The sequence below is a fragment of the Myotis davidii genome, unplaced genomic scaffold, assembly GCF_000327345.1.
Source record: "Myotis davidii unplaced genomic scaffold, ASM32734v1 scaffold44, whole genome shotgun sequence".
NCBI lineage: Eukaryota > Metazoa > Chordata > Mammalia > Chiroptera > Vespertilionidae > Myotis > Myotis davidii.
In genome coordinates, this window is record NW_006299705.1 from 14628963 (window position 1) to 14655670 (window position 26708).

Below are 26708 nucleotides of genomic sequence, written 5' to 3' on the forward strand. Positions count from 1 at the left end.
ACTGTTGGTGGGGAAGAGGGATCATACAGTCTTATACATTTGCTTATTCAAAATATGCATTTCATTATTTTAAAAAGATATGATGATAGTATGCTATTATAAATGCACTTAATTTGAGGTGACAGTTTCCAGACTCTCTCATCCAAGCAAGAACTTCATTATTTCTGGCAAGGATCCCAGAAAGGATCTCCATAACTCAAAAACTTACATATTACTTTGGTTCAGAACCAACCCTTGTACTACTGCCAAAAATGCTAGAAATGCACATACCCCCAAATCAATCTTAGCAACAACAATGGTTATAGCAGGTAAGTATCTAATTTCCAATTTCAAATAGACTTTATATTCAGAAATGTATCCATATATTCGGAAATCAGACTTTGATCACAAATAAAATGCAGTATTGGTAAATCTTTAGTAGAATTTGTCTACTTTTTATTGCACAAGACTTCTTCTTTTGTCCTTGTCTACATATAAAATTTATCTGTTCCATGTTTTTTTTAAAGTGCCACAAACCATATTTAATGAAAACCCAAGAGCAGAGCAAATAATACTCATTTCAGTCCTTGCTAATTTAAACAAAATTTTAAAATACTGAAGAACCAATAAAAATCAATGTACGGAACACCTTAAATTATATTATTAATGTGCATACCTCCTATTGCTATCACTTAAATTCCTTTAGCTTTAAATTCATATTGCTAAAATAATATTCAAGTTTAAATTTTCAAATTATTTTGAAACTCAAGGGAGAACTCACATGCCATGTAATGAACTGTAAGCTCTTTGAGAGCAGGGACCATATCCATTCATTATCTCATGTGCAGGCCAATAATACCCTCCACCTGAACATTGCTTACTATTGTTTAAATGAACAACTGAATGGAAGAATGAATTTAAAAACACACACAAGAATTTAAACAATATCCTGATAATTCAGGCACAACTGTCCCTTTGTAGGAAAGAAAGGAAGATTTAAAAGACTGGGTTATTAAAATTAATTGTCCATTATAATTGAATTCATAAGATAACTTGACTTAAATTCACTAGATAATTTCTCTCCAATTACAGACACAATAATCTGATATGGGCACAGTGCCAGCATGAACACTGGATCACTGTGATCACTCAGAATTAGCCCTGTTTTATTGGACTTTGTATTCTTTCCCAGAAGATAAGGTTACTTCTTACCACTGTTTAGAATTATATTTATGTCTGCTCATCTCTACTTCTCTAAATAACCAATATATTAAGCAAATGTTTCTATTTTGATCAGGACAAAATAAAATTGGATTAAACTATATTTAGGCCTGATTTCTGATTAACAACTTCTTGTCCGTTTTTTAAAATTTGCTAAATTTGCATATTTATTTTCTTGACTTTAAAGAGATAACTCTCTTTCTCCCTTAAAAAAATCTGAAAACAATGCATAATGTTTATCTATGATATCTTTATTCTAAGTTTATAATCAGCATTTTTTTTATATCTAAAGAAAGAAAGATAAAATCAGTCACAAAGGAAATAGGGAATAAATGCTGTTTAAAAACTCAAAGTAGTACTATATAGGAACATAGGGGAAGAAGGGAACTAAGATCTATTTAAAATCTTAACAACTCAAGTATCATTTCCTGACATAATTCTAGAAACCTCATGAAATATTTGTCCTTATTATAAACCCTTGTAACTTTCATGGTTGTATGGTTTTTAATTATTTCACAGCATGGCATGAACTTAATTCTCTAGAGGCAAATACTCATGAGTCCATCTTGATTATTTTTTACCCAGCATTTACTCAGAATAAATCAGTGAAAATAGCATATTAATATAACATTTCACATACATAGATGTCTTGGGTATTTTCAAAAACTCCAAAGATTTAAGTTTTCAAAAAAGATGACATTCGCATTTTTGTTCAAGTATTTTTGAGCTCCTTCTATAATTTCACTCAGAAACTTAAGATTCATTTTTGTATTACTACCCTCAGTATGCAAACTTTAATAAATTATTGTCTTTGAATTATGGAACATTTTGAGAATTCAATGCAATAAAGCTTAACTTACCTTAAAAGAAACTTATTTTCACAAATTCTTCTTATTACAACCTTGGTTCTCTAGTCAACAGCAATATAGAGACTTCCCTCTCTTCTCTTCCTCGTCCCTGAGACCCAGTGGGTTGACGGCACCCTCTCAGTCTGTGATGAACACAGCGGAAGACCCAGAGTTTGTCCTCACTCCTGATGCCACACACCTTTTCTTGGCACTTCATCTCGTCCCAAGGGAAAATGCTCACAGAAATCTCCTTCTCCACAATCTCCTGACAGATGGCTCTGCTGGCAAGAGCCTTAACTCTTAGAAGTGCTTTAATGGGCTTTTATTCTCCCACTTTGCTTCCTCACAGGTTTTATTTTTTAATTGCACATTGGTTAATGCTTCAGAGTCCTAACTGGCCACACCATCATTGCCCCCTTGTAGCACTCCCAGCTAATCTGCTTTTCTGTTTTTGATTTCAATAAATTTGCAAAGCTAGTTTTCTTTTAATATTTTATTATTTTTCTGCTCCTATACTCAGAAGCAGTTGTAAAAAAAAAAAAAGGCTCAATCATTTACTTTAAAGCACAAACTAAACAAATATTGAACTGTTCAAATACAAATAAAGTAAATTTATATGGTCATTGATAAAGTTGTAAACCAGAAAAAACAACAATAAAAATACCAGTTTTATCAACATCACATGTATTCCTCCGATAACTGCCTTTGTTATGTGGTTTCTCTCCTCACCTCTCCTCACCTCTCCTCCCCTCTCCCTTCCTCTCCTTCTTTCTCTCCCTCTTTGACATCTTTTTTGAGAAATAAGAAAACATACCCTGAAATTACAGGCTCAATTGTCATCTAGATGATGTTAGTTAAGAGTGTAAAGAGATAACCCAAGTCTTTCAGCCTTATCCTTAAATACGATAAAAAGCAGGATGATTTTTAAAAGACTAATAAGCGAATGACTATAAACTTAGGCAACAATATTGAACCAAGAATAAAATAAAGTAGGGAGTGACAGGACCATGGCAAACTAGAACACGTATGCCCATTTATAAACGATAGTGGCTGCTCATCTCCAAATAGTCACTTTCTGCGGAAACTCAAACTCTGCCTTGTGAGAATAATGTTTTTCAATGGAATCCCCATATATAGATTTTTAGGTGAAAAAAGATATTATGCTTTTTAAATGTTAGAGGATACTATGGGAGCTAGTCCCAACACCTAAGGCCCAGCCTCAGCCCGTGTACTGCCATCTACTGACTTCTGATCTAGAACATACTGAAATGAAGCTAATGCCAATTCCGAAGCATTGCCTTTATTGATCATGAACTCCTTTCTTGTATGTAAAAATGATCAAAGTGTAGACTCGTTAAGTTTGAAAAAAATAACAATCCTTATTAAAAATCTTAGGAAAGGCATTCACCAAAAAAATAGGTAAATAGTGTGTGCAACATATAGCTCTAATCTGGATGAGAAGGACCATGTTTACTAAAAGTAATAATACAAAGCAATTTTATGAAGTGAGAGTGAGAAATTTTATTTTATCTAGATTTCTTTCTCATTCCCTAGTACTGATCTATCAATAATTATTTTACTTTTAATTACACAATTCATGTTAAATACAAAGAATTTTCAAAAATTCCTATAATTCCATTACTAGAAATTATTAGTTTATAATCTTCTAGAATGTATCTCTCTATATATACACATATTTATACATAAGTACAATTTTACATATTTTATATTATATTCATATATAATTTAACATTCCTTATAACAATCACATACTGAATATATTATTTGATATATACTACTAGGAATATAATAATATATTATTAGTCTGTTTTTGCACTCAACATTAACTATAGTAGCAACTTTTCCCTAGTTCAATAATTAATCTTCCACACGTGATATTTAAATGGCTATGCCATATCCAATTGTTTGGCTATAATTGACTTGGCCCATCTTCTATTACCAGGTAAATTTTTTCAGTTTTTTCTTTACAATATAGTACCTATAATTAAGAACTGTTATCTTTGTGAAGATTCTTATTATGTCAAAATATATGCATATTTCTCTTCCAAAGGTTGTGCTAATTTACAATCCCACAACTAACTGTGATAAGTGAATTCATTTCCCCATCTTCTCAACAAAATTATTAATAATCTATTTTAGTTGGAAAAGAGATGAGGTAATATTTAAACTTTATAAAATAAAACTTATTTTCACATATATCAGCCGAATTACTATTTTGATTAATATTTTTCCTCTTGACTGACTACAGACTGTAACATGGAGAAATGTAACAATCCAAAGAGATGTCTGTGGCTAAAGTACCCGACATCTGCTGGCAGCAGACACTTGGTGCTAATCAGATGCTTCATGTGTCAACTGGACTGGGTCACAGGGTGCTCAGATATTTGATTAAGCATTAGTTCTGCGTATGTCTGTGAAGGTGTTTCCAGAAAAGACTAGCTTTTCAATCAATAGACTAAATAAAGCAGATTGCCCTCCCAAATCTGGGTGGGTATCTGCCAATGCCTTAAGGTTCTAAATACAATAAAAAAGCAGAAAAAGAAGGAATGTGTTCTCTTTGCACCAGTCTTCTCCTACCCTGGGACTGGGACTTACACCATCACTGCTCCAGTTCTCAGGTCTCCAGGCTAGAACTGAAACTATAACACTGGTTTTCCTCAGTCTCCAGCTTGCAGAGAGCAGACTGTGGGACTTCTCAGCCTCCTTTATCATATAAGTCAATTCCTCATAATAAGTAAATATATTTCTTTCTCTCTGTCTCTCTTTTCCTCTCTCTGTCTCTGTCTCTTGAATGGCAGGTGATGATAGGTACATAGGTAAGTAGATAGATAGATGCTTGCTAGATAAATGATAGATACATTGATGATAGATAGATAGATAGATAGATAGATAGATAGATAGATAGATAGATATCCTATATATGTGACTAATGCAGTATGATTAAGATGGGAAAGTGGGGGAATTTGTCACCTGGCAAAAAGTTGGTAAACTCTTTAATAAACATATCCTAAAAATCAATGACTGATTGTAACATACTTGTAACTGGGAAGAGAAATATAATACTAAGATTAGTACCCACTGCAGCCTGTTCAGAAGTGCAAGTAATATATATTCTAGGCAATATTTTAGATATTCTGGATATAAACATCATTTTACAAGGCATGATTTTGGAAAGACCTACTTGGCTCACTGGTTCCCATACACAGGGCCCTTTGTAACTGTTTTCATGTGCTAATGAATCTCCGACACAACTAAATCTCCCATCTGTGAGAAGTGATTCCTCTGAATGGACCCAGAATTACTGAGTGACATTAAACAAGTAACTTCCTATATTTCAGTTTTCATCTGTAGGATGGGAATAATAATTGTAGTGCTTATACTTGTTATCATTAAGATTAAATATAAATTGCTTAAATGACTGACTGGTATAGATAAGACCTATATAATTTTTGTTATTGTTATCACCACTGCATTTTGCAATATTCTCCTCTAGTTTTACAAACCAAAGTACATTATAATAATTTATATAAATCTGGATTTATAAATTTATATTTGATGTATACCCTAAAGATGAATTCCTTGGGATCTAGGTCTGCTTTCCTTCATTTTTATATTATAAACTTAACAATTGCCTAGAGAATATTAGGCCCTGAATCAATGTTTCCTTAATGGTGGACAGGTAAGTAGACAGAATAAAACAATGAATGTATTTTTGGCCAAATCATATCAGGTTGAATCTTTCCTGTTGTAGTTACTTTTTCTGGTTTCTAATTCTAGTTCCAATTTTTACTTTTTAATTATTTGTACAGTCTTTAACAAACATATACATTCCAGTTAAATTGAAATCAACAAAGTTAATAGGTAGATTCAATAAAAATATATTGTACCCAAACATAAACAAGGCACTCATTGTCATAGGGCTGTTTCCCTCAATAATGGCATGTTTGTCACAGAGGACCTAAAACATGACAACTGATACTATAATGAGAACATGTAAAATACTGGCCTTCACCTTAAGGGGAATATATTTAGTTTCATGTGAAGGACCATGATTTAGCTTGTAAATAAGAGCGTTATCAAAATGTGATCACTCAAGCCCTGGTTGACATGGCTCAGCAGCTAAGCATCGACCTATGATCCAGGAGGTTACAGTTGGATTCCCAGACAAGGCACATGCCCGGGTTGCAGGCTCCATCCTCAGTGTGGGGCATACAGCATCATCATTGATTTTTCTAACTCCCTTTCTCTCTTCCTTCCACTCTGAAATCAATATATATATTTAAATGTAATAATTGGGGTCTAAAGCCGCTGTCTGTAAAACAGGTTATCACTGTGAAGGTAGAGAACCACATGACCTAAACAAGTCAGCTGTTGAGCTTCAGAGACCTGTGAAAATGCCAAAGACAGAATTCTGGTGTGTGATCCAGATGAAATGCACAACAGTTTTTAAGGTTAAAAAGACTGTTTTTAGTATCCTCCTTTTAATCAAGGTTAAAAACTGTTTATTCTACATATTAATAGTTCTGACTTACAGCCTGGCCGGCATGGCTCAGTGGTTGAGCATCGACCTATGAACCAGGAGGTTATGGTTTGATTCCAGTCGGGGTACATGCCTGGGTTGCAAGCTCCATTTCCAGTTTGGGGCGTGCAGGAGGCAGCCGATCAATGATTCTCTCTCATCATTGATGTTTCTCTCTCTCTCCCTCTGCCTTCCTCTCTCTCTAAAATCAATAAAAACATATTTTCTAAAAAAATAGTTCTGACTTACTACATAGGTGTCATTAATGTGAAAAACAGCTCATTCTGCATGGTTCTGAAACTGACAAATGCTAACTCAACAATGAACTTTTACATAGTTTAACCCATTTATAATTGAAATAAATACTGAGAGTTTTGTCTTCCATGGAGGGCAGAAAGCAGTGTGACTAGCCTCACTGAAGAAAGGCTATAGTGAATTTGAATGCTGAATATATAGCTAAAAGGAAACTTATTTTATAAAGTTATTGTTTGCTTTTTGTATTCAAACCAAAGGAAAACTATTTTAGTCAGATAATCTTTAAGGGGAGTGTTGAAACCCTATGGAAAGAAATGTGTAAGTAATTATCAGGGTGGTTCATATGCCCAGAACTGGTCATATTGTCTTTTCCGCATGTCCTAAAAGATGAATTGATTTTATTAAATGGCAGGCAGAAGTTTTCATGTTGGTATTTAAATAGAATTAGAGAATATTATATCTGAAAGGGAACTAAGAGCTCATCTGATTCAATTTCTTCCCTTTTACCGATAAGGAAGGATTGTGAAAATTAAAGTTGTTGAGCGATTTTCCCAATATTAAAGTTAATAATTAGTACAAACAAAACTCAATCCAAAATTCAATTCCTTCTTTAGATAAAAGTAGCTTTGACTTCCAAAAACTTGAGAAGCTCAATTTAAAAATATCTAAACTTGTCCTGGACACTTTTCACTAGGAGCCATTATAGGAAATCATATGCCCTTCTAGTATTCTCAGTGGGTCACATTGTATAAACTGGAAAAGGATGACTGCATCTGAATAAAATAAAGTATTAACTGTGAGCTCACTCTCACCTAAGACTAACATGTATCCACTTATTAAAGTATTAAAATAAGTTCACACTAATTCAAGTTCCCCAGGTGCACACCCTGGTGTCCCCACCTTCCTCAGTACCCCAGTCTTCCAATAATTCAGCAACAAAGGTGTTAAGTATTACTATGACAGGAGTCCCCAAGTCTAAGGCTGGCTTCCATTGTGAGCATTGGTATTCATGGTTGTTAAATACCTTTATATTATCCCTGGATCTATCTCCTTAGTTTCTCTTCTATAAATGCTAAATAGCAACATTCACTTCAGGTACCCTAATATGTCTCTATTTGTCTAAAGATAAACTAAGCATCATGAATAAGACCTATTCAATGAATTAACAAGAACCAAATGTCTTAATATATAATGGTTCTATTAAAAAGTCAGCTGAAATGCTACTCTGAAAAAGTCTAGGATAACTGTTGAAAGATGAAAAGACACTTCCATGTAGCACAACACTCAAACCAGATAGTCTAAGGTTTCCACTACCAATTTGGATACAACTTTGTGCCCCTGCTTTAGTCCAAAAGCATGGTAGACAACTAAGAATATTCAAAGGCTGAGCAAGAATCCAACTTCTGCCTCTAAAATTGCCCCTTAATCCTGTGAAAATCTGGCCCATCAAATAGATGAAACATTTAGTTTAAAAAGCAGTCAGACTTGTAGTGGGAAGTAGTCAATGAACCCTTTCCCCTTGTGGGGGTGGGAGGGAGATAACAGTGAAACCAAGTCAGTGGTTGAGATTAGATAGAAAGAGGAAATTACAACTATAACAAAATATTACATAAAAGCCAAATCAGCACAGAACAAATAAAATAATGCATAACAGGAAGGGATCCAAACCAATACAAACAACTGCAAAGGGTCTTACTGGCAGGCTTTCAGACACCAAATTTGAGGAGGACAGAAACATTTAATTGTTGAGTAATACTTCTTAAATGATGTTTTACCTCAAGAAAATCACATCAGTGAAGAATGTGAAAATGGTTGGGCAGCTGCATCCATCCCTTCTAACCAAAGCCCAGCTGCAGGAAGAAAAGCCAGAAACAGAGAGAAGACAAAGAATAATAAATGAGAGGATGAGATCTATAAAGAAAGAGAGAAATTAAAATAAGACAGTGAAAAATTAAGCTGCAACTCAGAAATATAGGCCAGCAAAAAAGCTTTCAACAAACTGTAGTAAATGTAATGTTTTTAAACTCAACTATTGAAAACAAGTCTTTCTGAAATTAATTAGTAAGACCGGAAGACACTTAGTATTCTTGTCTCAGTGGTGAAATGACTGCAAAATAGTACTATGCACTCACCATGTGGGCTCCATGTTTGCTAAGAGCTGTTTATAAAGTGAGCATAACTGAAAAAGTAAGTGAATAATTGGATACTTTCCTCTGATATCTGACTGAGACAAAGTACAAATCCTCCATGGTTCTCTGATACAGCAAAAAGGAAAATATGGTTTGTATCTTAGCAAAGTATATAATAAACTTTATATTAAAATTATGATAGTGGTCTAGAGCTTTAAACTTTTACAGTAAACAAATGTAGACTGTGAGAGGCAATTCAGCTCAGGGGATGGGCAGAGCTAGCAGATTACCTGTATTTGAAACCCATTCTGCCACTTCCTAGTTATGTCCTTAGTGAAGTTCCTTAACCTCTTTGAACCTCAGGTTACCGATAACTGAAATGAGAATAATGGTACCTAACTCACAGGATTATTGTGAAGAGTAAATAAGCTAAAATATACAAAATCCTTAGTAGAGTGCTTGTCCAGAGCTCAAAAAATATCTCTCATTATTCTGTGTATCATGCATGCCCTCTATGGTGTACTCCAAAAGGTCTGCTTTGATTTATTTCATATTTAGTGCCTGTTGTTAACACATATAATATGTTTAGTAAATAAGTAAGTATTAGATGACCTGTACTAGGCACTTTTCCTGGACTCAACATTGCAGGGGGGAAATATGGACCCTGCCCAAAAGGTGATTATTCAGTGAAACAATCTGTGACCAATTCCAGAGAGTACATCTTTGTCTTAAAGTGGGTAGTAGAAAGATCTAAGTTCATCTGATGTTAAAATGCAGGGTAAATCAGTGAGAACGGGGGTAATTGCAGAAGGCTTTGGAGGAAGTAGAAAATAAAGTAAGCCGTGGAAGATGTATGTAATTGAGACAGACATAAAGGGGAAAAAAAAAGTGCTTCCTGCTAAAGGAAATGATGTTAGCAGGATTATGGATAAATATGGAGTGTATTTGAGACTACCTTTGTGTAATTGAGACAGACATAAAGGGGGAAAAAAGTGCTTCCTGCTAAAGGAAATGTTAGCAGGATTGTGGATAAATATGGAGTGTATTTGAGACTACCTTTCCTAAGTGAATGGAGATTTTTGGAGACAAAATGGGAAATGGGACTATTTTATAGAATTGGAGTAAACTGTGGAAGGCCTTAAGAGCCTGAGGAGTTTTTACTTGAAATATTATGAGATAAGGATTATGTCTTATAAAGTGAGGTGGTAGAAACAGTGTTTCATAAAAATTGGCCCTTTTAAGGTATGCGGGCAGATCAAAATCAAGAAAGTGTAGTATAAGAAGGTTTGGAGGATATTGCAGTCATGTAGGTGTGACATGATGATGTACTAACTTAGGTTGAAGAAAGAGAAATCTAAGTTTTATTGTGAGTGAAATGACAGTCACTGGAGGGTTTTGAATGAAGAGTGATATTATCTGATGTGTTTTTTAATAGGTCTATCTGCACAGTTGAGAATACATTGAGAGGGTCAGGAGGGAAAACAGGGGAGACCTGATAGGACCCCATTTAAATATATATAGTTCTCAAAAAAAAATGATGGTAGCTTGAATCTCATGTGACTGAAGAAGAGGTGGGAAGTAGCTAGAATTAATATATTGTGAATAGGCTTCTTAGGCAAGTGTTTTAGGCTATCACACAGGACTCTGCCCTTGGTTTAATGTTCTGCTGCTATAGTCTTGAAATTCTTAATATTCTTAAATAAATGGCGCCACATTTTCATTTTGCACTAGGCCTCACAAATTATGTAAGCAGTCCTGATTGTGAATATAAAAATGACAGAATTAATTGATGTGTTGGAGTTTGGGGGTCTGAGAGTGGGGGGAGGAGCCAATAATTACCTTAAACTCTGGGCCTGAATATTTGAAAGAATGAATTTAGTGAAATGGAAAAGACTATGGAAGCATAAAATTATGAAATTATGAGAAGGGATCAGAAGCTCAGTTTTAGACACATGAAATTTGAGATTTTTATTAAGTATCCAAGTAGAGATGTCTGAAGTTCACAGCAATGTTTCACAATGGATATATGTCTGGAGTGACCAGCATTTGGGTGGTATTTAAAGCCATTAATTTGAAAGAGAACATCTGCGTAAGGAGTATAAATATAAAGAGAAGTCTAAGCACTGAGCCATGATGGGGCAGCAGCAAAGGTGACTGAGCAGGATCAGCCACAAAGACATCAGGATACTAGGAAGACTGTGTTGTACTAGAAACCAAAGAGAGAAAATGTATCAGGAAAATGTAAGTGACAGTACAAGTAAATCAAGGGCTGGGATTTGAGCACTGAATTTAACAACATGGAGGTCATTAGTGATAGCATGGTTTCCATGGAGAGGTGGGGTTTTATAAAAGCCTGCTTTGATTGGATTCAAGAGAGGAAGAGAAGAGACAGCTTAGGAAGTATAAGCATAAACACCTCTTAGAAGCATTTAGCTATAAGGAATGGAAGAGAAAGTAGCTGGAAAAGAAAGTAGAGGTCGATGCCATAGAGATATACAGGAGAGCTGGCTGACTAATCCAAAATGGGATTTTAGATTAATAGCTTGATTTTAAGTACACGGAGTTTGGGATTGTAATGAGTCAAATGGAAATGTCCATTAGGCAACTAGAAAGGTAGAGATAGATAGTCTGAGAAGAAGAATTGAGGCTTTTTTCATTGTTTAGACTTTATTCACACAGAAGTACAATTTGGGGTTGTAGTAAAAATAAATTAGCTCATAATAAAAGTGTATGGAGAACAATGGAGGATTGATGAAATCAATATTCCGAGTAAAGTAATAAAACAAAATCAAAAGCACTGGGCTACATTCCCAACTTTAACTCCATTTAGGTGTAGTTGTATTTCCATTGGCAAATTAAGGTAACTATCTGCATAATTAAATGTGCACACAAAAGCTTTCCAAATTAGCTGGAAATTTTACACAAAAAGAGACTCCGTTATAAATGAGAAAATCTATTATTAGATCCTTTTTTTTTCTTTTTTCAGTTTACACAGACAGGTTACAGATGAATGACCCTGTTTAATTTATAGCAGGTTATTTAAAAATAAAGCAGTCTAGAAAACCCTGCCTGCTCACTGACAACAAGGACTTCACCTTCCACTTGGGTTTCCATATCCATAAAGTTGAGATTTTTAGAATTAGATGAAGATGCAAACAGAACGACATAATTTGGCTGAAGCATACCATTTGTCAAAATGTATGAAGTACCAATGAAGGAAACGTATCAGCAATGATTGCTTTTTACCAAGGACTCAGCGAAGTCCTCACAGTTCTGGCCTAGTGTGACTTGTAACATTGCAAACAAAATTGAAGCAGTACTAGCTTTCTAAGCAAGAACTTGCCACCCATACATGCACACATATGAAAGAAAACGCAAGCCAGTCACACAGCCCTAGAAGTGGAATGAAACTTTGGGTCCTGTTCTTAGTAGAAGGAGAGTCAGTCAGGTTACTCATTGAAATGACACTGATGGCAAGACAGGTCACTCCTCTGCAGGCATAGGGTGCTTACAGCAAATGGAACCGTTCAGATGTGGGGGTTGGATGCTGATGTTTTCCTTTGTTTTCCAAGAAGATCCCGCTGACAATGATTATTGTCTAAGGATTGTAATCTAAGAAGCACTATACAGAAATATAAGAAATGTCACATTGGAACTGACAAATGAGCTTTATTATGATTCTGACAGGGGCACCAAGGGACATTCTGTGACAGAGCATAAATGTTACTCCAGCAAGCCAAAGACTATTGCTCAGAGAGTTCTCCCCCCACTTTTTGAGGCACTTCAATAAAGATCTCAAGAAGAGGACATGGGAAGCCAGCCAGAAGAATATACTTGGCACATCCCTGCATCTTCTGGGCCCCAGAAGGTGGCAATGATAGCAGCTTCACTTCAGCTCCTGAGGAGAGTGCCTTGGGAAATGAATCTTCACCAGAGAAACCAGCATATCAATATTCTTGTAGGCATGCAAACAGTATTCTCTGTACTGTCATCAGCTAAGCCTAGATGGAAGTAATTGTTTTTTGGATATCCAAGATTTCCCAAACCCTAATTTCTGCTCACTTCTCTTATCTTGGCCTGGGCATTCAAAACATTCACCTTCAGACTTTCTCAACCAAAGTTCCTCTTTGGAGCCAGAAAACCCAGACAATAATTCAAGCTACAAAATTAAGACCTTTCTAGAGGCAAAAGAAACAGGTTTATTCATCACATACCTGTATGCTTTAGGGTTTAGTGCTTCTCCTGAATAAAGCTGGTCAGATTGCAACTGGGGTTAGAGGGTAGATCCCAGGAGAGTCAATCATGGATGTCGGGAGATAGCAGCTCTCTTTCCAGTATGTTGGGCTGGAACGAGGATCCCTGGAACCACTGGTGAGTATGTTCTTAGCCTGCAGAGGAGAGAATGAGACTACTTTACAAGGGGCGGAGCAGAACCAGTGTGAGCAAGAGCTAGAGCAAGAGGGCAAGAGAGACCTGACAACATCGTTTGAGTCTCCGAATCTACATGAAAGCCAAACTCAAGCCCACCCATGAGCTAACTCGTTACATGAGCCAATGGTAGTAATTTTCTTAAAATTACTTTGCAATGGTTTCTATTACATATAATTGAAGAGCCCTGAATGATATCATAGGAATGTATCATTATAATTAGTCAACGTATAGGAAAAACTCTTAAATATTTAAAGCATTAGGTAAAAACAGCAAAGATATACTATTACCTCTCCTAGCCTAATTTCCTTTTTCTTAATAATAACTATAATATTTTGTATCTACTAAGTGCAGGTGCTCTGCTAGGAATTTTACAATAATTAGCCCGTGGAAATCTTATGAAGTAGGAATTATATCTATCTTAGCAAACTAAGAATCAGAGAGATTACAAAATTTGTATGAAATTAAAATTCTAGCAGATACTAACTAGAAGTGAGATTTGGCTCTAATTTTAACTGAAATTTAAATTATACTACCAGGCTACTAAATAACATTACTATGCATATAGATACTAAAAATTAGTATACACATCATGGAAACTATCGGCCTTCTATCTACTCAGCAAATTTTTTTTATTTCCTTTCTTATATCAGAAGAGAAAATAAAAATAATAACAGTTTAATAAAGATGACAGTTAAATTTAGAAAATAAAGCATAATATCTTAAATTGTTGTCAATGCTATATATTTGTGCACATTTTTAGAAGATCATATCAGGAGCTCATCAGAACATTGTATTATTGTCCTAACTGAGATCCCTATAAAAATTAGAGAAAATGTCATTCATAATTAATGCTGAAACCACAGAAGTAAACTAGGACATATAGTCACCCTATTTATTTAGCATTTTGTGGTGCAGAAACTGAAGTAGACCTGTGAAAGTAATTGACACGAGCCCTTGCAGAAAAAGATATTTTATTATTATTATTATTATTATTATTATATCAGTCTATATTTTCTGTTCTTAAACTACTTTCACAAGCCAAGTAATACACTTTGTCTATTTAATCACTAAATATTTATTGTGTAACTACTCTGTCTGTGAGCCTATAAAAACCAGGCTGGAAACAGCCTAAGTGCCCATCAGTAGATGAATGGATTAGAAAAAACTGGTGCATTTACACGATGGAATACTATGCTGCTGTAAAAAAGTAGGAACTCTTACCATTTGCAATGGCATGGATGGAACTGGAGAGCATTATGCTAAGTGAAATAAGCCAGTCAATGAAATTAAAATATAAAAGTCCTAGAAGAAGAAAAAAACAAAAAAACAAACAAACAAACAAACAAAAAACCAGGCTGCTCCATAATCCAAGTCTTAAGCCTCTGCTTCAAGTTTGCCCATTTTTTTGGTTTTCCTCTTAAGGCCTTCTTCTTTTTTGGCATCTTAAGGAGTTGTTCTTCCTGTTTTCTCCACTGTCTGATCATACACTACGTGGGAGGAGGTCCAAATTGTCTCTCTACAGCTCTATTTCCATGCTCTTTTGCATAGCTGATTACATTCAGTTTGCAGAGTAAGACAACCGCTTACCAGTATTTATCTTTTTATTTTTTGACATCTTTATGGGCTCAGAACGCTCTGGTCCCTATAGCATCTGCGTACTCTCCACCTCTACCTCCAATTATGGCATCAGCTGACATCAGTAACAATGAGGCTCATACATTCACATGGTTCCCTCCTCGTCTGACTTCCATGTATAAGACGCCCCTCGATTTTCAGTCTAATGATTTTAGAAAAAAAATAGCATCTTGTACATGGAAAAATACTGCATTTCCATCATATCTCATATCAGCATTCACCTTCTCAGATTCGTGTTCTAATGCTGTTAAACTGTTCTAACATCATTGATTATTTTAATTGCCAGTATCAGAAATTTTATTCTCTGTCTTGGATTCCCCCAACCAAAACTGAAAACTTGTTGGTGCATGTGCTTAGAGTATAGACAAACAAAAGATGGTTTGGGGAGCAACATGTTTTCATTGGTATTCTTCTGAATTGTCAGTGCAGGCTGATTTTTAATTAGTTTTGGTTTCATTTTTAATTATACGAACAATGTCCCTTTTATTGCCTCCACCCAGGGTGGACTGCTCCCACAGTTCATCCTTGGTATGCCACTTATACAACTTTTAAACACTTTAAAGGTATAAAACTCCAGCTTTACATATTTAACTGACTATGTACACTTCCACCAGGTCCTTCCACACAGACTTCAACTTCTGCAGATCCAAAGCCAAACTCCTTGGATCTCATTTCTTTCTCCCACCAAATCTGTCTCAAAGTTCCTCTTATTCTGAACCTTTGTGGGAAAACAACCCATGTAATTCTACATAAAACTGGCTTTTCTACTACACTTTGGCCTTCCTCTTTCCTAGTCATTTTTCCCAATTTGGTATTTTGCACTTCATTTTTGGTTTGTTTCTTTGTATTTTTCTTTGGCTCCCATCAAGATAAACTATACTATTTATAATTAGCATGCAATAGCCAATGTAAATTGTAATTGTGAGAAGAAATCCTTATAAATAGCTGTTATATATATATATATATATTAATGTGTCCTTGTTATAAGCAAAATAAATTTTACAATCTACTATTTATAAGTTTTTATTGCTGGTAGGAAAATAAAAATTTGGACTATCAAGAAATACCAATCACACACTATTCATAATGGGCTTACTTAATACCTGGCACTAAATTTAGCAATTTATATACAGTATCTAATTTACTCTTTACCACAACCTATGACATAGACATTATTACTGGTAATTCACTGAGGAGAAATTTGAAGCCAGGAGACATTACATATGTTATACAAGGTCATGCTATTTAACAGATTAAGCAGAAATTTGGACTCATTTTTGATTAATTGCAGAGATTGTGCTACATTAACAATTTGGTTAAGCTACATCTAAACTACTTGTGTGTACTCCTTAAAAATATATTTTGAGTAGAGAGAGAGATTGATAGTTATGTGAGTACGATCACTTTCTCAGCACAGGTATAGCAAATCACTAATCTTTGACACTTTCCTAAAATGTATCAAGGAACCATTTTGGAGAGAGAGAGAGAGATGGGGGGGGGGAGCGTTAGGAAAGGAAAGGAAATAACTTCTCACTTCCTTGGTTGATGTTCAAAGTCCTGAGTCAAATGAGCAGGGAAAGTGTGAAAGCAACGCAGAATTTTCCTTTTTACTACAGTGACAGATGTTATCTTACCAAAATTTTTTGCACTTACCTATTTCATTATTTTCATCAGTTTAGTCATGCACCAGTGTTTGAAGCTGAAGCTGAATTCAAGGGAAATGCCACAGGCAAGAGCAACTTTTCAGGGACAAAGAGATTCAAGTGGTAATTCTCCTCTTGCAGATCCTGGCTGGACCCCATCCCAGGAAAACACTTCTGCATCCTCAGGACCTCAACTGAGCTTGAATGAGATGCTGAGAACTTGAACTTATCCTATCATTCTGGATTTCACATTTCTACTCTGAGTATAGACCAGAGGAAAATAATAAAAAATACAGCCAACTGCCAGAAACTTTCTGTCACCTCGGTGCATACATAGCTACTTTTTAGCTGACTGATTTTTATTGTTAGATTTTTTAATTGCCCTGTTAGAATTGTCCCTTTTCTCCTGGCAGTTTCTTAATACCACTATGGGGAATCTTTTGTGCTCAGAACAGTGACAGTACCACAGAGATCCCCAGATAAGCATGAAAGCCTGGATCTAACATCTTTTTGTTGCTTTCCTCCTATCCAATAGGCCTGCTTGTGTATCTTGCTGCTGTGATAGGAGGACTTAGAGGAATGCTTACTGAGAAAAACTAAGAATGGTAGGAAAGCAGAGAGGAAGAAATCCTTGCCAGAACACTGATTTGATGACTGATCAAATCGCACACACATTATGTAACCAGAGAGCCTACAGTGGTGAAGACAGCAGCAGAGAAAGTGAGAGACGGAGAAAGCCAGCTCCCGGGCCTGCTTGGACAGCTGTGCAATGCTCTCCAGGAGGACAAAGTAAGGAACCACAACCACTCACTCTTTATTCACAGAGAGAGAACGGTTTTGCTCATGTCTGTGGAGTGCTTTGAGGACTTTGGAACAGAGGCATTCTATTAATATAAATATATTTCTATGTATGAGGTATGTGTGTGTGTAATTTCTCTTGAGTAATAGGAAAGACAGGGAGACTTTCCTACATGACATGCCAAGTACATTTCATAGTCTCTGTATGTTGTGTGCTCATATACCCAAGAATTTTACCGGTAAGTTGCTTTCTGTCTTATGAAAAATGTCTCTTGGATGTATTGGGTTTTCAAATATCCATGGTACAAAATGGCAGCTTAACGCTCTTCACTCAGTGTCCAGCCCACGAGCAAATCCCAGGGCTGAGCTAGTGATCCAGCTGAACTTCCAGGCACTATGTCCTTACTCTATGGCTCAGTAGCCTGAGACGTAATCTACCAAATAATTTGGGCATTCTTCAAAATGATTTTCCCTTGGGGTAAGAAAAACACAGTTGGAATGATGCAGATATTTCACTGCATTCAACAATAAAAGGAGCATTTTAAATAAGTTTACTGAGACAAGCCTAATTGTTTTGTTTATGGTTGATGTTGTTTTTGTTTTATTTTGTGGTTATTTCCACTAAAAAGGCCAAAACAGTATAACTTTAATCAAAATCCTTTTAAAGGAATTTTAACCTGATCATCATGATCTAATCTCTTACTCTTTTTTTTTTTTAATCACTCAGGATTTGGGGAAAATACTTAATTTTCAAGTGAACTTTTATTAATGTTCATTATTGCACTATTATATGTATCTTGACTTTTTGTTTCTTTTTTAAATTTATATGTCATTCTTCTCAAGATGTGAAACACTACTTTTCTGTTTCACGTGAAAGACAAGAAAGAAGAAGACAGAGAAATAGTCTGTGGTCACCATGAAAAGAAGGGACGTGTCAAGATCCTTATTTATTAGTCTATTCTCTTTTAGAGACATGGGGCTCAAATTAAATAAATAAATAAATAAATAAATAAATAAATAAATAAATAAAATATTAAAATAAAGGCACAGGCTTCAAGTGCTCAGGAAGATGACCTGGATGTTTAGTCCAGTGAAGCCAGTTAGCCTTTGAATTCAAAACAGAGTTTAACCAAGCTTTGCAGGCTATGTGATCAGGACTGGTTTAAGACTCAGTTTCTTTCCCTGTAAAATGACACCACATCTTCAAGTCAGTGTGACTCAGGTTGAAAAAATATATACTTTTAAGGCATTTAGCACAATTCTGGAACATAGTGACCATTCAAAAATAAGTCCTTAATATTTCAAACAGTAATATGTCAGTAGCAGTAATGGTACAGTCATGGGACACAAGACTATAGACTAAACTCAAGTAAATCACACTTTTAAGAAAAATATTTATTGCCTACATGATGTACTAGGCACTGGGGGTTTCAATTAAGAAAAATAATATATGATGTCTGCCCTAAAAACTCTCTAGTTAAACGATGCATGAGAAATATATTTACCATATGAGAATTAAGGATCAAATGAATAATAAAGATAATAATAATAATAATAATAATAGGGGGTTAGAAGATATAGAGTTCATAGAATGGAATAAGTAATAACATTCATTATCTGGTAAAAAAATGCAGAATTTGATTAAAGAGAGAGAGAGATTTCTTCAATATTTTTATCCACAACTTCTCAACCCATATTTAAGATAAATAGTAATTTGGCAAAAACAAAAGCCATTTAATCATTATCTAAATATTAAGTAATTCTAGGAAATCAATTTCTATCTGATGAACTAAAAAAAGCCAATCATAAAGTACAAGCAAGAATTTGAGTAGCCTCAGAAGCCCAATGTCAGGCATTACATTTCAGTTAGCTTGTGAGAAATTAATTGGGATAGAAATCAATAAGAAATGAGGGAAGTGGAGCTCTTTTTAAACAAAAGTACAATTGGTCTATAATCATATAATCAATAGCCTCTTTTAGCTGTTGCATGGACAAGTGCCAGAGCATTGAACTGAAGATTTTCTGTATATGATAAATGAAAGAATCATTGGCTAATAATCATCTTGGTAATCATATCAAGTGGACTTATTAAGATAATATTGATTATTATTTTTTATTACTGTACATAACTTGGTTGAGTTGCAGGGGTCAAAGATAAATTTATACTCAGAATGTTCCAGTCCTCTATTTTGCTATTATCTCATATTGATGAAATTTGAAAGTAAAGACTATTTTAAGATACTGATATATAGAGAGAATTTAATTTTATTACTTTAGATTTATTTATACATTTATTACTTCAACAAATGTCTTCAGGGCTGGGGATACCACTGTGCATATAATACATGAAATAGAAATAAATCAATACATATAATAAATTATAAATTACATATTATATAAGAATTGTTAAGTAATGAAAGTGGTTTTAAGAAAGATGAAGCTGAATACTACATGAACAGAGATTCTTTTTAAAGCTCTCTAAGGAGACCAAATTTGGTCAGAGACCAGTGAACCATGCATACCATGTGTAGGGTAAGATCATTTTAGGAGAAAGAACTAGGGTGCAATGACCCTAATGCTGAAGTAGATTCAGGTTATTTAAGAAGAGCAAGAAGGCCAATATGTCTAGAGGCAGAGAGAGGTCTAGTAACTTAACTTAAATTCTGCTCTCAGTTTGAAACTCAGAATTTTATTTTTTACTAGAGGCCTGGTGCATGAAATTTGTGCGGGGGGGGGAGGGGGGGGAGCAGTCCCTCAGCCTGACCTGCACCCTCTCCAATCTGGGAACCCTCGGGGATCTCTGGCTCCTAAGTGCTTACCTGCCTGCCTGCCCTAACCACTCTGCCTGCCTGCCTGATCCCCCTAACTGCCCTCCCCTGCCAGCCTGGTTGCCCCCTATTAACATTTTTTTTTAATCTTATCCCCTTCACACATAGTTGTATTTGACTTCCTTATTGGCTTCTCCCTCTCACACAATTTTTCTCTCTCCTTTATGTAACACTTTTTCCTACTGACTCATCATTTATAAACTTTACTTTCCTCCTTATTTCCTACTTCTGTTCCATCATCCTTCTTCCCATCGTTCTCCTACCCTCACTCCCTCCCCACATTTCTTCTTTCCTTTATCTTTACCCCTGCCCCACTCCCCTTTTCCTTCCTTCCCACCTTAATTTTTTTCTTCACTTCCTCCCTCGGACCTGCTTTGCTTCCTCCACCATTTCTTCCTTCTTCCCATTCTCCTTTTAAGCTCTACCAGCTCCCCTTTAAAACTTTTCTTCCCTGCCTCTTTCTCTCTCATCTTACCTTTCCCATACATTCTTCTCTACTTACTTCCACTGTTTTAATATCTATCTACCTGCCTAAATTATTCATTATCATTTATCTTTTTTTTTTCTGACTCCTACTTTTAAAATCTGTCCCCAGCATACAACTATACTTGATTTTCATTATAGCTCCTACAGTTCACTCACACATCCTCTTTCCTTCTTTAAATCTGCTCTCTACTAACTCCTTTATAAAGTTCTTCCTTCCGTCCTTCCCTTCTTAAAGCTTCTGTTTTTTGGGGGGAGGGAGGATTAACCTCCAGCCCAGGGCTCAGCCCCAGCCAGGTGTTTACTGCCCCGCCTTCCCCAGCCACCCCACTGCTGTCCTGCTCCCATTCCCTGTTTGGGACGCCTAGTCTAGCAAGGGTGGCCGAGGCCTGCGTGGTCCAGGCACTGCTGCTGCAAAGCAGGAGTACCTCCGCCCAGAAGGCCTCGGACCATCCACCACTCCATCCTAGACCCGTGGGCACCTCCCCACCAATGGCCCATGTCAGGGGACACCGCCTTCCTCCCATGTCTCGGCAGGGCTCCCCGCTCCACACTGCCTGCACCCTGCCCCTTGCCCAGCACACCTGTTCTGTCCCCTGACAGTCGCCACCCACTCCTGCGTGCAGCTCTGTGTTTCCTTCCCTTTTCCATTCCTGCGTCTTTTTCTTGTTCCCTTTCTGTATTTCTGTTTCTCCTCTTGGCCTGTCTGCATGCAGGCCTGCCTTCCTCTCCCTCTCCTTTCTTATCCCCTCCTATCATATCATATCCTATCCTACCCTGGGCCTTGCAGCTGGCTGAGCAGAGGGTGGGGATGCAGCCTGCTGATCCAGTCATGACATGATGCTGTAATGGACAATTTGCATATTCCTCTATTATTATACAAGATGACTACACTTGATTAACTTTGTTTTATGTATCCCAAAACTGCCAAATTATTATCTGAGTTATTTTCCAATATATCAAACTACAGGCCCGTTGCACAAAATTCGTGCACAGGTAGGGTCCCTAGGCCTAGCTGGCAATCAGGGCAGAGCTGTGGGGAAACTGGCAGGGTAATTGGGGGGCCCCCATTGGCACCCGCCTTGGCTAGCCTGGCACTGCCTGCTTGCTGGCCCTACCTCCTGCTGGTGGGGTGATTGGAGAGGCAGCCCAGCCCACTAGTCAGCCAGCCCCACCCCCTACTGCAGGTCACCCCACAGAGGGAGGTGTCCTGCAGGGTGATCAGGGGAACCCCGCTGGCACCTGCCTTGGCTGGCCTGGGGCCTGTGGGCTGGGGACAGTTTCTGCATTGAGCATCTGCCCCCTGGTGGTCAGTGCACATCATAGTGACCAGTCTTTCCACTGGTCATTCTGCCATTAGGTCGATTTGCATATTAGGCTTTTATTATATAGGATAACTAATGATACTTTTAATAAACTCATTTGAAAAGAGAAATCTAAAAGAAATTTCTCTTTCTTTAACACACTTACTAACATAGTGATTTCTTAAACTGAGGCCCAGTGATGACCTGGATCCTATCCAGACATATCTGAGCTTAGGAATCTGAATTTGTGATGGACTCCCAGCAGTTGCTGATGCACACAAGTTTGAGACTCACTGACATGGAGGAATCAATCAGAAAAATTAATCTATAGTGGCACACATGAGGAGTCAAGGATGTGCCTGAGAAACATACACCGGCAAAGCTGTAAGCACATAAATTGAGGCATTATCACAAAGACCCTTGGAAAATCAGTCTGGGAGTCCAGAGAATGGCTTCCAAAAATGTATGTTTGGATTGACCTTTGGAGTTGACTTCCCACACAGTCAGTCCTATGCACTGAGACTGAAGTAGATGCAATAGGGCAGCTCCAAGGGTAGAACTCGCCACCAGCCACATTAGTAAGGACAGAAGGAGACCAGCTGTGCCTTTCCCCTATGAGCATTTCGGCTATGGCCACCCTTTAGGTCAGCACGCAGACCCTTTAGCTTCAGACTTCTGCCTTATTCTCTTGACATTACAATGGACCCAATTTCCTGAGCCTTTGCTTATTGCTATATCTTCCTGTCATCCTGTGACTATGAATTGCGTGTCAATAAAAGATGAGTATGTATTCAAACTCTATAGAACAGAATAAAGAACAAATGCAGACTTTTCTTTAAAAAGCTAGACATCAACATCCTTTTTCTTACAGATAGAGGCAGGTGAATGGAAAATCTGATACCTGACATGATGATGGGGCTCTGACAGCAATAAAGTATAACTGAGGATCTGCCAGCCTGCGTGGAGCTTGTTTGTTCACACTCTGGGCCAGTTTCATGAGAGGGAAAAATAGAATTATATATATTTTTTTCACTTGTAGAGCCATATAAAGGAAATGACATTTTCATTTGCTATATGAATAGTTTTCAGTTATTTCTAAGTTTCCTTGAAACCAGTTTTTTAAAAATATTTCTGAGGATGTTAATAAATGTTCTTAAGTAAAATAAAATTGTGCTTTAATCTACATTTTCAGTTTTTCAGACTATAAAGAGAACTTGGCAAAATCATCAGCATTTCCATAAAATCCCAAATGTAAACAAAGAGTAAATACAAACGCCAGGAGTCTTTTAAAATTCGACAAATGTGTCCTTACCCAGTATGTGTGGTTTGAATCGGGTTCTTCGTGCCCCTAGGTCCCCCAGCCTCAGCCAAGTGCATTTTGTCTCTCACTAGTGCCCTGAGGATGATGGTACAATAGCGCGCATTCATTGCAGCGGTATGTGCAGAATTATGGTTCAAGGTCCCTTTATTGTTTCCTCGGGTAACCATTCCATGAGTGAGTGCTACTTGTCTGTAAGGATGGGCACTACAGAATTTTGACCCTCTCAGTGGCTAGAAATCTCTTTCATCACCCAAATTTTTAAGGTAACCATTTTTCTTATTCATAGTATAGAAGTAACTCACGGACATACAACATATTTTAAATAGCGCATTAGAAAAAAAAAGAATATATTTGCTTCCGCGCCTCCTCTGTCCCCCCAACTTCCAATATGCTCACAGTTTCAGAGTGTTTGGCTGGAATTTACTTTTAATTTATAATTGTTGTGAAGCAAAAATTGAATTCAGAATCTGTATAAAGTGATAGTTATTCCAAATAGCAGTTGTATTCATATTCATCACAGATCACCAAATGGGACTGATTATAAATGTACTGGGAGACTACCAGAAAGGCACTGTTGATTTACTTTATATACAAGAAAAACAAGGCATATGCAAAATGAAAGCACAATGCTTACTGAATTGTAAGTGATTAAACATTAATGACTGTAAAGCTTAGTCAAACAGAGAAAGTCTTAAAGTCTTCCGCAGTACATCATGGTGAGTGTCAATGGATAAAGCAGAATGCCAATATTAGTTGGAATGTTCTTGAAGAGAGTTAAGCTTTGTCAATAGCTATAAATGTACATGTGCCAATATCTTAAAGGCTATCGATCTCTACACACTATTTGTAAAGGCTTGATTAGTCTGACTGTACCAGAAATATTCTGGTACTGGTTGGTATTGAAAATAAAAAAATCTGAAAGTAATTTTATATTCACTTATTTGGAGGGTTTTTTGTTTTGTTTTGTTTTGTTTGTGCCATGTGTATGAATTTTGGTGTTGATTTAGTCAAATATTTATTATCTGTACTAAAAGTAGAAAGAGAATGAATTAACCAAATATTTGTTTTCTTTCTTCATAGCCTTTCGACCAAGTGAATGCAAGTTTAAACAAATACTTGTCAAATATGAAATAAGTATTAGGAAAAAAGAACAAAAATAGTCTTACATCCTTTTTTTATCATCTCAAGGAAGTCTCCAAACTCCATCCTTGGCCACTTTGGACAATCACCTTGCAGGGGGAAAAAAAAAGTAAGAATTCAGGATGGGTGGCATTGAAATCCCAAGTTCTGTTTTGTCCAGTGCCCCACTCCTATCACAGGTGAATTTGTGGCCTTATCTGACAGAAAAGGTTGGTTGACCCTGCTATTAAAAAATCATTTCATTAGCCTCCAATACAAAGACTCAGGGGAACAGAATATTCCCTACCAATGTGGGAAATTCCTAATAGTAGAAGACCAGCAAGTCAGAACATTACCAAAAAGGCATTGAGTACAGTTTAGATGCTGCAAAGCATTGTTTGGATATATTTTGGAATTGACAGTGGATCCAGCATGAGATAATACTCAATAATAAGTTTTAGATTGTTAGGTGTGACAATGTAAGAAAATACTTTTGTCTTTTTTTGGGGGGGAGGGAGGATGTTATATTGTCTGTGTAATATTTGATCTTGCCTCTCCCCCACTACCACTCCACCCCATTTCAGAGAAGAGTCATCAAATTCTTGCTGTCAATTCCACATCCATTTAACTGTAGATGTTTTCTGGTGACTATTTAGGTATTTATTTATCCAGCTATTGTTTATGGCTGATGTAAGAGAAAGCACTGCATTTGGCATCCAAAGACCTTGGTTCCAATCTTTTCTCTGCTGTTAAATCATACGACCTTATTTTTTTAAAAAAATCAATTAACCTCTTTAAATGAGTTATTGTTGCTTTAACTTCTCTTGTCAATTACCTAGTTATTTTGAAGGATCAAATGAAGCAGTAAATTAAAAAGTTCAACTTGAGATGAACCACACCACATCCTTGTGAGATATTGTTGAGAGGTTCCTCTAACCCTGAGAAAGTTGCAGGAAGAAATGTAAATAAGGGGTAAAGTTTATGAGCAGCATGCACAAAGTACAATAACTTTAACAACTGACACTGAATCCTTTTGAAGGATAAAGCTGTATTTTTCTGGGAAAATGCACTGAGTGTTCCGAGTTTGAGGGACAGCAGGGAAAAGGCCTAGGAGGAAGAAGAAGCTGCTCTACATAACAGATAAAAAAGAGCCTAGCCCGGCTGGTATGTGGCCGATTGATGATGTTCCTCTCTCACTGATGTGTCTATCTCTCTATCCCATTCCCTCTCCCTTTCTTTCTCTCTAAAAGTCAATAAAAATATATATTTTTTAAATTGTAAAAAAAAAAGAATCTAAGACTCTGAGAGGAGAAAATCCTGAGTAGAGGAAGGAAGAGCAAAGATTCAAGGTAAAGTTCAAGATTTAAAAAATAAAATAATGGCATAAGGCCGACTTTCCGTATTCTTCATTTTTTTCTGCAAATTTTTTCAAGTTACTGAAAGCCTCATGTATGTGGATTTTTGTGGAAACCAGTGAAAGCACTACATTCCTGGTCCAGTTTGGGTTAAGGTAAATGATACCACATAGAGACATCAGAGGAGGTAGTATTTCATCTTATGACAGAGAAGATGTGGAAAAAAACCCTCAGAAATGTATAAAAGTTGGATTTAGATGACCAATCATAGGCTGTGGGTTTCGGGTTTTAGTCAAATTTACCAAGTTGGCTAATAAACCAGGAGGCTTCAGCTGGCCCAGCTACATTCACAGTTAAAAATAACATGGCAAGTAACAAAAATACTCTGAGAGAGATTATAATATTATGGGATATTAAAAGAGAGAATATCACTTCTGGTTGAGGATATCAGGTTTTCATCTAAGAGGGGGATTTGAGCTTTTTAAAAAATACATTTTTATTGATTTCAGAAAGGGAGAGGAAGAGAGAGGTAGAAACATCATGGATTGGCTGCCTCCTGCATGTCCCCTACTGGACATCGAGCCCACAGCCCCTGGCATGTGCCCTGACTAGGAATCGAATCTTAATCTCCTGGTTCTGAGCCCCACCAGCCAGGTGGGATTTGAGCTTTTTTAATTTTTGTTTTGATTTATCTCATTTTGCTTGTTTTATATTAATGTGTGAGTAAAGTTTAAGGAAGAAAAAGATATCTCAGAGAAGTTATTCCCCTTCAAGTGAATATCCAAATTTCACTATAGAAACCTAAAATTCACCCAAACT

The 26708-nt window shown here is 36.5% G+C and overlaps 1 long non-coding RNA gene across 1 annotated transcript in view; it reads right to left on the bottom strand.

Moving 5' to 3' along the window:
* LOC102766877 overlaps positions 1-24647 on the bottom strand; it is a 95781-nt gene extending 71134 nt beyond the window's left edge. The window contains exons 1-2 of the long non-coding RNA XR_436282.2: positions 24582-24647; positions 13187-13360 (exon numbers count right to left, since the gene is read on the bottom strand). This is a non-coding gene — a long non-coding RNA (uncharacterized LOC102766877). The remainder of the gene's footprint in view (positions 1-13186; positions 13361-24581) is intronic.
* Between the last annotated feature and the right edge of the window lie 2061 nt (positions 24648-26708).